Consider the following 14,563-nt stretch of genomic DNA (forward strand, 5'->3'; position numbering starts at 1 on the left):
TAACTATGAAAATATTATGTTATTTATTCCGCACAGTGAACGCCGTAAAAAAAAACTAAAAAATACTGACATAATTGCTATTTTTTGGTCACTTTGTCTTCCAAAAATTGAAATAAAAAGTGATCAAAAAGTCGCATGTAACCAAAAATGGTGTCTAAAAAAATACAGCTCCGTCGACGAAAAAATGAAAACCGTTATGGCTCTCACGACTTGGCGACAGAAAAAATCCATTCTCTTTACAAAAGTTATTTTATTGTGCAAAAAGTTGTAAAACATAAAAACTGCTATAAATTAGGTATCACCGGAATCTGACTGACCCGCAGAATAAAGTTAACATGTAATTTATAACGCATGGTGAACGCTGTATAAAAAGAACTAAAAACATATGCCAGAATTGCCTCCCAAAAAAAAAGGATAACAAGTGATCAAAAAGTCACATGTACCACAAAATGGTACCAATAAAAACTCCAGCTCGTCTCGCAAAAAAAACAGCCCACATACCACTACGTCTATGAAAAAATAAAATTAGTTAAGGCTCCAATAAGCCAGGAAATAAAAATATGCAGTTGTGCCAGCCCGAGGGGAACGTTTCTTCTGTTTCAAGTGGCGAATTATCAAGGCCCCTAAAATTAGGGAACCAGGAAGGGGAGGGCCCAAACATATCTGCTGGAAGGGTGCCCGTATTATACCAGGACAACACTTCCAAGCAAAATTCCTGAAACTGCAAAGATCCCGAGTGTGGACCAAAAGGGGAATAAGTAAGGACCATTTATTAGTGCGACACCGGCCTGTGCAGAAAGGATTGTGTCACAGCGTAACACACATCTGTGGATCATTTTATTGTTTTTTTTTACCCCATTATTATACCACCTGACTATGCCCCTTATATACTCCGCCCGGCTTACATGTACCCCCACATTATAAACGGAAACACCAGTAAGACTCCAAACAAAACTACTACAAGCAAAACCCACGCTCCAAAAGCCAAATGGCGCTACCTCCCTTCTGAACCCTACAGTGTGCTCAAACAGCAGTTTACTTCCACATATATGGCATCGGCATACCCGGGAGAACCCTTTTAACAATTTTTGGGGTGTGTGTCTCCAGTGGAACAAGCTGGGCGCCACATATTGGCATATCTATGGAAAAAATCCCATTTTCACTCTGCAACATCGAGTGCACACCAATTTCTGCCAATCACCTGTGGGGTTAATATGCACAGTAAACCCCAGGTGAATACCTTGAGGGGTGTGGTTTCCAAAATGGGGTCACTTCTGGGGGGTATCCACTGTTTTGGTCCCACAGGTACCTTGCAAATGCGACATAGCGCCCAGAAACCAATCCAGCAAAATCTGCACTCCAAAAGCCAAATGGCGCTCCTTCCCTTCTGAGCCCTACTCTGTGCCCAAACAGCAGTTTATGACCACATGTGTGGTATTGCCGTACACAGGAGAAGTTGCTTTACAAGTGTTGGGGTGCTTTTTTTCATTTATTTGTTGAGAAAATGAAACATTTTCAGCTAAAACTACGTCTTATTGAAGAAAAAGGATTTTTTTTATTTTCACTGCCCAATTCTAATAAAATCTATGAAACATCTGTGGGGTCAAAATGCTCACTTCAACCCATAAACGAATTCCTCAAGGGGTGTAGTTTCATGAATCGAGTCACTTTTGGGGAGTTTCCACTGTACTGGTACCTTAGGAGCTTTGCAAAAGTGACATGGTGTCAATAAACCAATGCAGCAAAATCTGTGCTACAAAAGCCAAATGGCGCTCCTTCTCTTCTGATCCTTGCCGTGTGCCCAAACAGCAGTTTATGACCACAAATGGGGTATTGCCATACTCCAGAGAAGTTGCTTTACAAATGTTGGGGTTCTTTTATTCCTTTATTTGTTGAGAAAATGAAAAATTTTGAGCTAAAGCTACGTCTTATTGGAAAAAAAGGATTTTTTTTATCTTCACTTCCCAATTCTAATAAAATCTATGAAACGCCTGTGGGTTCAAAATGCTCACTACACCCCTAGATGGATTCTTCAAGGGGTGTAGTTTCCTAAATGGAGTCACTTTTTTGGTGAATTCACTGTTTTGGTCCCTTAGGGGCTTTGCAAATGAGACATGGTCTCCGCAAACCATTCCTGCTAAATTTGAGCTCCAAAAGCCAAATGGCGCTCTTTCCCTTCTAAGCCCTGCCGTGTGTCCAAACAGCCTTTTATGACCACATGCGGGGTATTGTTTTACTCGGGAGAAATTGCTTTACAAAAGTAGTGGTGCATTTTCTCCTTTTAGTCCTTAGAAAAAATTAGCTAAACCTACATTTTCTTTGAAAGAATGTAGATTTTCATTTTCACTGCCTACTTCCAATAATTTCGGCAAAAAACCTGCGGGGTCAAAATGCTCACTATACCCCTAGATAATTTCCTCAAGGGGTATAGTTTACAAAATGGGGTCACTTTTGGGGGATTTCCACTGTTTTGGCGCCGCAAGAGCCTTTCAGACCCGACATGGTGCCGAAAATATTTTCTAATAAAAAGGAGGCCCCAAAATCCTCTAGGTGCTCCTTTGTTTCTGAGGCCTGTGCTTCAGTCAATAAGTGCACTAGGGCCACATGTAGGGTATTTCTAAAAACTGCAGAATCTGGGCAACAGATATTGAGTTGCGTTTCTCTGGTAAAACTTTCTGTGTTTCAAAAAAAATAGATGAAAAATGAATTTCTGCAAAAAATGAAAAGAAATTTGAAAATGTCACATCTACTTTGCCCTAATTCCTGTGAAACATCTAAAGGGTTAAGAAACTTTCTAAATGCTGTTTTGAATACTTTGAGGGGTGAAGTTTTTAAAATGGGGTGACTTATCGAAGTTTTCTAATATATAAGGCCCTAAAATCCACTTCACAACTGAACTGGTCCCTGTAAAAATAGCCTTTTGAAATTTTCTTGAAAATGTGAGAAATTGCTGCTAAAGTTCTAAGCCTTGTGATGTCATAGAAAAAATAAAAGGATGTTCTAAAAACAATGCCAATCTAAAGTAGACATATGGGTGATGTTAATTAGCAACAATTTTGTGTGGTATTAATATCTGTCTTCCAAGCAGATACATATAAATTTAGAAAAATGCTTTTTGCTAAATTTTTGTGTTTTTCACAATTAAATACTTAATGTATCGAGCAAATTTTGCCAGTAACATAAAGTCCAATGTGTCACGAGAAAACAATCTCAGAATCGCTTGGATAGGTAAAAGCAGTCCGAAGTTATTACCACATAAAGTGAAACATGTCAGATTTGAAAAAATTGGCTGTGTCCTGAAGGCCAAAACAGGCTGTGTCCTTAAGGGGTTAAAATCTTGGGAATGCCTAATTTCCTGTCAGGGTTCTTCCATTCCCTCTTAATGAGGCTGGATATATTCCCGTGAACAGGAAAAGTCCTCTGTTTCCTGGGACCCAGGCCCTCAAACATAATGTCCTGAACAGACCTGGGTTCCTTGGGGTCATCGATATTCATTGTGGCCCGGATTGCCTTGAGGAGTTGGTCCACGTCCTCTGCTGGGAACAAGTTCTACCCTGCCCCATCCTCGTCAGAGGAAAACTCGGAGGAGCCCAGCTCCCCTTCCTCCTCAAATTCCTCCTCTCCGCTAGAGGAATTAGAAACACCTAGAACCTGCCGAGTCTTGCCAGACGAGGTGCTAGGACGATCATGATTCCTTCTGAGGGATCTAAGGGAGCTCTTAACCTCTGTACGTACTATATCCCTTATGCTAGAGGCAAGGCTAGGGGATTCTTCTGCCAGGATCTTATCCAAACAAGGTTGGCATAACCGTTTTTGATAAGAGGCTGCCAGCTTCTTACTACATACGGCACATTCTTTGTTGTGAGCCTTGTCCACTTTTTTCCTGGGACCCTCTCTGACCTAGGAAAACATGCAATATACAAGGAAGGACAGAGTTAATAATATGAACAAAAGGTCTGTCCTACCATGTTTCCTAGAAGATCCCATGCCGTCTAAGTACCGGACTGGAGGAACTTCCTGGGTCTGATCGCTCAGGTTGTTCCACGCGTCCTGCTGCTTCTCCTGGAGAAGGAGCCGTTCTGGTTCAGGGCTAGAAATAGGCCTAGGATTGGCTTTGGAGGCACCCAGGCCATGACCCGCTGTAGCCCCTCCTCCCAACATGGGCCGCCGGAGCACCGCTTCCTGGGACGTCCGCGCATCCTTCCCACCGGAAGTGACGTGCAGCGCGACCGGAAGTGGTCACTGTGAGCAGGAGAGTGTCTCCCCCCAGAGGAGACTCCACCCGAGGCGGGAATCTTCCACCTCCGTAGAGGGAAGCGGTGACCGAGAGAGGAGGGAGATACCAGCCCCAGACTACGGGTTGCTCCCTAAGAGACTTATACCCTCAGAACACCTCCAGGAACAAAGTTGAGTACCTGCTGGAGGGTCTGCAATCCTGGAGAGTGTCTTGCCATCAGAACAATCCCATCCAGAGGACAGGAAACCTGACTGGGTGTGTGGAGAGGTGTGTCCTTTTTTATATCGTCAGGCTTCTTGTCCAGCGAATGGGATGTCTCTCCAGGGGTGCTATCATAGGTGAAAGGGTAAAACGTGTTATGGTCTGATGAGACCAAGGTTGAGCTTTTTGGCCATAATTCCAAAAGGTATGTTTGGCGCAAAGCCAACACTGCACATCACCAAAAGAACACCAGTGAAGCATGGTGGAGGCAGATTGAGGCTGGGTTCACACACCCTATTTACGGACGTAATTCGGGCGTTTTAGCCACGAATTACGCCCGAAAATACGGCTCCAAAGCGGCAGCAAACATCTGCCCATTAATTTGAATGGGTTTTACGATGTTCTGTGCCGGCGGTCATTTTTTTTACGTAAAAAAGACGCCCGCGTCAAAGTAGTACCAGTCACTTCTTGAGATGTAATTGGAGCCATTTTCCCTTGACTCCATGGAAAAACAGCTCCAATTACGTCCGTAATGGACGCAGCGAAAAGTGCCTGCACATGCCATTACGTCTGAAATTCCGGAGCTGTTTTCTCCTGAAAACAGCTCCGTAATTTCAGCCATAACGGAGGCTGCCGTGTGAACATACCCTTATACTTTGGATCTGTCTTTCTGCAGCTGGAACTGGGGCTTTAGTCTAGGTGAAGGGAATTATGAACAGTTCCATATATCAGTCAATATTGGCACAAGACCTGCAGACGTCTGCTAAAAAGCTGAAGATGAAGAGGAATTTCACCTTTCAGCACGACAACGACCCAAAGCATACCTCCAAATCAACAAAAGAATGGCTACACCAGAAGATCAAAGTTTTGGAATGGCCCAGACCTGAATCCCATTGAAAATCTGTGGGGTTACCTGAAGAGGGCTGTAAACAGGAGATGCCTTAGCAATCTGACAGATTTGGAGCGCTTTTTCGAGGAAAAGTGGGCAACAATTGCCAAGTCAAGATGTGCCATGCTGATAGACTTCTACCCAAAATGACTGAATGCTGTCATAAAGTCAAAGGGTAATTCAAGAAAGTATTAGTTTAAGGGTGTGTATATTTATGCAACCACATTATTTTTTATCTATATTTTTCCACCCTAAAAGTTTTCAATTTGTTTTTCAATACAATTGCACAGATAATGGGTCACATTAAAGAGGCTCTGTCACCAGATTCTCAAATCCCTATCTCCTATTGCATGTGATCGGCGCTGCAATGTAGATAACAGTAACGTTTTTGTTTTTTTTAAAACGTTCATTTTTGGCCAAGTTATGAGCTATTTTATATATATGCAAATGAGGTTTGAAATGGACAGCTGGGCGTGTTTTTTTCGTTATGTCCAACTGGGCGTGTATTGTGTTTTTAAGTAGGCGTGTTTACGTGTATGACGCTGACCAATCAGTGAGCAGTCAGCATCATACACTCATCTCCATTGATTTACACAGCAGCGATGTGCAGCCACCGAAACAGAGATTAACGTTAATCCAGTGTCCTTATAATGAATACACATGAAATCCAGCCTGGACGTCATGTGTATTCAGAATCCTGACACTTCTGAATCTTTTCTTTGAGATTTCCAGCAAGTGAAACGAAATCTCGTTTACCTCCGTAATCTCGCGAGATTTCGTTTCCCTTGCTAGAAATCTCACAGAAAAGATTCAGAAGTGTCAGGATTCTGAATACACATGACGTCCAGGCTGGATTTCATGTGTATTCATTATCAGGACACTTGATTAACGTTAATCTCTGTTTATGTGGCTGCACATCGCTGCTGTGTAAATGAATGGAGAGGAGTGTATGACGCTGACTGGTCACTGATTGGTCAGCGTCATACACGTAAACACGCCCAGTTAAAAACACAATACACGCCCAGTTGGACATAACGGAAAAAAAAACGCCCAGTTGTCCATTTCAAACCTCATTTGCATATATATATATATATATATATATATATATATAAAATAGCTCATAACTTGGCCAAAAATGAAAGTTTTAAAAAAAATTTATTTTTACTGTTATCTACATTGCAGCGCTGATCACATGCAATAGGAGATAGGGGTTTGAGAATCTGGTGACAGAGCCTCTTTAAAGGTGGAAAAAGTTCTGAAATGATTAACCCCTTAATGACCAGCCTATTTTGGACCTTACTGACCAGGCTATTTTTTACGTTTTTCAATCGTCGCATTCCAAGAGCTATAACGTTTTTATTTTTGCGTCGACATAGCTGTATAAGGTCTTGTTTTTTGCGGGACGAGTTGTATTTTTTAATAGCACCATTTTGGGGGACATATTATTTATTGATTAACTTTTATTAACTTTTATTAACTTTTTTTTGGGGGGGAATAGAAAAAAATCTGAAATTTCGCCACTCTTTTTTGCATCCTAAATCTACGCGGGTTTACCGTGTGGTATAAATAACACAATAACTTTATTCAGCGGGTTGTTACGATTGCAACGATACCAAATTTGTATAGTTTTTGTATGTTTTACTACTTTTACACAGTAAAAACGCTTTTTTTTCTAAACGATTTGTTTTTGTGTCTCCATATTTGAAGAGCCGTAACGTTTTTATTTTTTCACCGATGCGGTTGTATGAGGGCTTTTTTTTTGCGGGACGACTTGTAGATTTTATTGGTACCATTTTGGAGTAGATGCGACTTTTTGATCACTTTTTATCACATTTTTTTAAAGTCAGTATTCACAGAAAACAGCAATTTTTCCATAGTTTTTTATTATTTTTTTTACGGCGTTCACCGTGCGGGTTAAATAATGTAATAGATTTATAGTCGGGGTCGTTACGGACGCGGCGATACCAAATATGTGTAACTTTTTAACTTTATTTTGTTTTTTTTAATAGTAAAGCAGTTTGTAAGGGGAAAAGCTGGGTTTTTCATTTTTTCTCACATTTTTTTTTAATTAACTTTATTAAACTTTTTTTTCACTTTTTTACTAGTCCCATTAGGGGACTATAATATGCGATTCTGCGATCGCTATTATAATACACTGCAATACTTTTGTATTGCAGTGTATTACTGCCTGGCCGTTTAACACGGACAGGCATCTGCTAGGCCATGCCTGCGGCATGATCTAGCAGGCATTCACTCCAGGCAGACCTGGGGGCCTTTATTAGACCCCCGGCTGCCATTAGAGACACAGACACTCGGCGATCGTATCGCCGGGTGTCGGTGGGGGAGAGAGGGAGCTCCCTCCCTCTCTCCAAAACCACTCAGATGTGGTGCTCGCTATTGAGCACCGCATCTGAGGGGTTAAACGGGTGAGATCGATACTAATATCGATCTCACCCGGCAGAGCAGGGACGCCCCCAGTCCTCAGCTGCCTCTGGCAGCTGAGAGCAGGGAGATTTGACAGCTCCCTGCTCTGTTTACTTATTCCGATGCCGCGACGTAAAAAGTCTATGGCATCGGAATAAGGCCCGTTAGTGACCGACGTAGAAACACCATGGGCCGGTCACTAACGGGTTAATCTTGGACTGATTTTATAACATTAAAAAAAACTGGCATTTTAACAGGGGTGTGTAGACTTTTTATATCCACTGTAAGTCGTCCTCTATACACCACACAGGAGAGCGAACATCTCCTCTATACTACACCACACAGCAGAGCTGACAGATCCTCTATACTACACCACACAGCAGAGCTGACATCTCTATACTACACCACATAGCAGAGCTGATATCTCTATACTACACCTCACAGGAGAGCTGACAGATCCTCTATACTACACCACAGAAGAGAGCAAACATCTCCTCTAAACTACACCATACAGGAGAGCTGACAGCTCCTCTATACTACACCACACAGCAGAGCTGACATCTCCATACTACACCACAAAGGAGAGCTGACAGATCCTCTATATAACACTACAGAAGAGAGCAGACATCTCCTCTAAACTACACCATACAGGAGAGCTGACAGATCCTCTATACTACACCACACAGCAGAGCTGACATCTCTATACTACACCACACAGGAGAGCTGACAGATCCTCTATACTACACCTCACAGGAGAGCTGACAGATCCTCTGCACTACACCACACAGGAGAGCGGACGACTCCTCTATACTACACCACATAGGAGAGATGACAGATCCTCTATATAACACCACAGAAGAGAGCAGACATCTCCTCTAAACTACACCATACAGGACAGCTGACAGCTCCTCTATACCAGTGATCCCCAACCACCGGGCCGTGGACCAAAGCACAGACTGGAGAAGGATCATCCACATGCCATGGGAATAGGGATAGGTAAGTAATTATGTTATTATTTTTTATTAGGCACATATGGGGGCATTATACTGGGTATGGGGGCTGATATGGTGGCAGCTATAGGAGCATTTTACTGTATGGGGCATCAAGGGGGGCCTTATACTGTGGGGGCAGCTATGGGGAGCATTATACTGTGGGGCAGCTATGGGGGGGCATTATACTGTGAGGGGGCAGCTTTGGGCAGCAGTATACTATGGGGAGCATTATACTGTGCGGCAGCTATGAGGAGCATTATACTGTGGTGGCAGGTATGGGGAGCATTATACTATGGGGAGCATTATACTATGGGGAGCATTATAATGTGGGGGCAGCTATAGGGGGCATTATACTGTGAGGGGGCAGCTATGGGGGCATTATACTATGGGGAGCATGATAATGTGGGGGCAGCTATGGGGGGCATTATACTGTGGGGGCAGCTATGGGGAGCATTATACTATGGGGAGCATTATACTGTGGGGGCAGCTATGGGGGGCTTTATACTATGGGGAGTATTATACTGTGGGGGCAGCTATGGGGGCATTATACTGTGAGGGGGACAGATATGGGGAGCATTATATTGTATGGGGCAGCTATGGGGAGCATAATACTATGGAGGCATTATATTATGGGGCATTATAGTGTGTGGGGGAAGCTATGGGGAGCATTATACTGTGTGGCAGCATTATACCGAGGAGGAAGCTATGGGGGTATTATACTGTGGGGGCATCCATGGGGATAGTTGGGCAAGGCGGCTGGGCATAGGCGCGGGCAGGGGTTTGATGGTGTTGGGGAGTGGTAGGGGGCCCAAGCTGAATTCTTGCACTAGAGCCCATGAGCCTTTAGCTACGCCCCTGCTGCTATTTGTTGTGGGTTTTACCTCCCCAGTGAATTCAATGGGGAAAATCCACAACAAATAAGCAGCGTTTACGCAAATACAATTGACATGCTGCGGAATAAAATTCTGCACCGCAGGTCAGTTTTTTCCGCTCAGTATTTACGTAGCGTGTGGATGAGAGTTGTTTTATCTCATCCACTCTGCTGCTACTGTATTATACTGCGGATTTTCTGCAGCATAATACAGGTATTACAATACCGGTATAACCCGTATTTACGCAATGTGTGAACTGACCCTAACCCCACGCTACTCTATACTATACCACACAGCAGAGCTGACAGATCCTTGATACTACACCACACAGGGGAGATGACAAATTCTCTATACAACACCACATAGGAGAGATGACATCTCCTCTATACTACACCACAGGAGAACTGACAGATCCTCTATACTACACCACACAGCAGAGCTGACAGATCCTCTATACTACACCACACAGGAGAACTGACAGATCCTCTATACTACACCACACAGCAGAGCTGACAGATCCTCTATACTACACCACACAGGAGAGCTGACAGATCCTCTATACTACACCACACAGGAGAACTGACACATCCTCTATACTACACCACACAGGAGAACTGACAGATCCTCTATACTACACCACACAGGAGAGCTGACAGATCCTCTATACTACACCACACAGGAGAGCTGACAGATCCTCTATACAACACCACACAGGAGAGCTGAGAGATCCTCTATACAACACCACACAGGAGAGCTGACAGATCCTCTATACTACACCACACAGGAGAGCTAACATCTCCTCTATACTACACCACACAGGAGAGCTGACAGATCCTCTATACTACACCACACAGGAGAGCTGACAGATCCTCTATACTACACCACACAGGAGAACTGACAGATCCTCTATACTACCCAACACAGGAGCATTGACAGATCCTCTATATTACACCACACAGGAGAGCTGACAGATCCTCTATACTACACCACACAGGAGAGCTGACAGATCCTCTATACTACACCACACAGGAGAGCTAACATCTCCTCTATACTACACCACACAGGAGAGCTGACAGATCCTCTATACTACACCACACACGAGAACTGACAGATACTCTATACTACACCACACAGCAGAGCTGACAGATCCTCTATACTACACCACACAGGAGAGCTGACAGATCCTCTATACTACACCACACAGGAGAACTGACAGATCCACTATACTACACCACACAGGAGAACTGACAGATCCTCTATACTACACCACACAGGAGAGCTGACAGATCCTCTATACTACACCACACAGGAGAGCTAACATCTCCTCTATACTACACCACACAGGAGAGCTGACAGATCCTCTATACTACACCACACAGGAGAGCTGACAGATCCTCTATACTACACCACACAGAACTGACAGATCCTCTATACTACCCCACACAGGAGAATTGACAGATCCTCTATACTACACCACACAGGAGAGCTGACAGATCCTCTATACTACACCACATAGGAGAGCTGACAGATCCTCTATACTACACCACACAGGAGAGCTAACATCTCCTCTATACTACACCACACAGGAGAGCTGACAGATCCTCTATACTACACCACACAGGAGAGCTGACAGATCCTCTATACTACACCACACAGAACTGACAGATCCTCTATACTACCCCACACAGAAGAATTGACAGATCCTCTATACTACACCACACAGGAGAACTGACAGATCCTCTATACTACACCACACAGGAGAACTGACAGATCCTCTATACTACACCACACAGGAGAACTGACAGATCCTCTATACTACACCACACAGGAGAGCTGACAGATCCTCTATACTACACCACACAGAACTGACAGATCCTCTATACTACCCCACACAGGAGAACTGACAGATCCTCCATACTACACCACACAGGAGAGCTGACAGATCCTCTATACTACACCACACAGGAGAGCTGACAGATCCTCTATACTACACCACACAGGAGAGCTGACAGATCCTCTATACTACACAACACAGGAGAGCTGACAGATCCTCTATACTACACCACACAGAACTGACAGATCCTCTATACTACCCCACACAGGAGAATTGACAGATCCTCTATACTACACCACACAGGAGAGCTGACAGATCCTCTATACTACACCACACAGGAGAGCTGACAGATCCTCTATACTACACCACACAGGAGAGCTAACATCTCCTCTATACTACACCACACAGGAGAGCTGACAGATCCTCTATACTACACCACACACGAGAACTGACAGATCCTCTATACTACACCACACAGCAGAGCTGACAGATCCTCTATACTACACCACACAGGAGAGCTGACAGATCCTCTATACTACACCACACAGGAGAACTGACAGATCCTCTATACTACACCACACAGGAGAGCTGACAGATCCTCTATACTACACCACACAGGAGAGCTGACAGATCCTCTATACAACACCACACAGGAGAGCTGACAGATCCTCTATACAACACCACACAGGAGAGCTGACAGATCCTCTATACTACACCACACAGGAGAGCTAACATCTCCTCTATACTACACCACACAGGAGAGCTGACGGATCCTCTATACTACACCACACAGGAGAACTGACAGATCCTCTATACTACACCACACAGCAGAGCTGACAGGTCCTCCACACTACACCACACAGCAGAGCTGACATATCCTCTATACTACACCACATAGCAGAGCTAACAGATCCTCTATACGACACACAGGAGAACTGGCGATCTTCTATTCTACACCACACAGGAGAGCTGACAGGTCCTCTATACTACACCACACAGGAGAGCTGACAGATCCTCTATACTACACCACACAGGAGAGCTGAGATATCCTCTATATTACACCACACAGGAGAGCTGACAGATCCTCTATACTACACCACACAGGAGAGCTGAGATATCCTCTATATTACACCACACAGGAGAGCTGACAGATCCTCTATACTACACCACACATGAGAACTGACAGATCCTCTATACTACACCACACAGGAGAACTGACAGATCCTCTATACTACACCACACAGGAGAGCTGACAGATCCTCTATACTACACCACACAGGAGAGCTGACAGATCCTCTATATAACACCACACAGGAGAGCTGACAGATCCTCTATACTACACCACACAGGAGAGCTGACAGATCCTCTATACAACACCACACAGGAGAGCTGACAGATCCTCTATACTACACCACACAGGAGAGCTAACATCTCCTCTATACTACACCACACAGGAGAGCTGACGGATCCTCTATACTACACCACACAGGAGAACTGACAGATCCTCTATACTACACCACACAGCAGAGCTGACAGGTCCTCCACACTACACCACACAGGAGAGCTGACATATCCTCTATACTACACCACATAGCAGAGCTAACAGATCCTCTATACGACACACAGGAGAACTGGCGATCTTCTATTCTACACCACACAGGAGAGCTGACAGGTCCTCTATACTACACCACACAGGAGAGCTGACAGATCCTCTATACTACACCACACAGGAGAGCTGAGATATCCTCTATATTACACCACACAGGAGAGCTAACAGATCCTCTATACTACGCCACACAGGAGAGCTCACAGATCCTCTATACTACGCCACATAGCAGAGCTAACAGATCCTCTATACTACACACAGGAGAGCTGACAGATCCTCTATACTACACCACATAGGAGAGCAAACATGTCCTCATACTACACCACACAGGAGAGCTGAGAGATCCTCTATACTACACCACACAGGACAACTGGCAGATCCTCTATACTACACCACACAGGAGAACTGACAGATCCTCTATACTACACCACACAGGAGAGCTGACAGATCCTCTATACTACCCCACACAGGAGAGCTAACATCTCCTCTATACTACACCACACAGGAGAGCTGACAGATCCTCTATACTACACCACACACGAGAACTGACAGATCCTCTATACTACACCACACAGCAGAGCTGACAGATCCCCTATACTACACCACACAGGAGAGCTGACAGATCCTCTATACTACACCACACAGGAGAACTGACAGATCCTCTATACTACACCACACAGGAGAACTGACAGATCCTCTATACTACACCACACAGGAGAGCTGACAGATCCTGTATACTACACCACACAGGAGAGCTGACAGGTCCTCTATACTACACCACACAGGAGAGCTGACAGATCCTCTATACTACACCACACAGGAGAACTGACAGGTCCTCTATACTACACCACACAGGAGAACTGACAGGTCCTCTATACTACACCACACAGGAGAACTGACAGGTCCTCTATACTACACCACACAGGAGAACTGACAGATCCTCTATACTATACCACACAGGAGAACTGACAGGTCCTCTATACTACACCACACAGGAGAACTGACAGATCCTCTATACTACACCACACAAGAGAGCTGACAGCTCCTCTATACTATACCACACAGGAGAGCTGACAGATCCTCTATACTATACCACACAGGAGAGCTGACAGAGCCTCTATACTACACCACACAGGAGAGCTGACAGATCCTCTATACTACACCACACAGGAGAGCTGACAGATCCTCTATACTACACCACACAGGAGAGCTGACAGATCCTCTATACTACACCACACAGGAGAGCTGACAGATCCTCTATACTACACCACACAGGAGAGCTGACAGATCCTCTATACTACACCACACAGGAGAGCGGACAGATCCTCTATACTACACCACACAGGAGAACTGGCAGATCCTCTATACTACACCACACAGGAGAACTGACAGATCCTCTATACTACACCACACAGGAGAGCTGACAGATCCTCTATACTATACCACACAGGAGAGCTGACATCTATACTACACCACACAGGAGAGCTGACAGATCCTCTATACTACAC

At 44.5% G+C, this 14,563-nt stretch overlaps 1 protein-coding gene across 7 annotated transcripts in view; it reads right to left on the minus strand.

Annotated features, from left to right (window-relative positions):
- Positions 1–14,563, minus strand: part of ANKRD31 (ankyrin repeat domain 31) — a 250,225-nt gene that overhangs the window by 206,966 nt on the left and 28,696 nt on the right. The window lies entirely within an intron of this gene.

The sequence above is a fragment of the Rhinoderma darwinii genome, chromosome 1 (assembly GCF_050947455.1).
Source record: "Rhinoderma darwinii isolate aRhiDar2 chromosome 1, aRhiDar2.hap1, whole genome shotgun sequence".
NCBI lineage: Eukaryota > Metazoa > Chordata > Amphibia > Anura > Rhinodermatidae > Rhinoderma > Rhinoderma darwinii.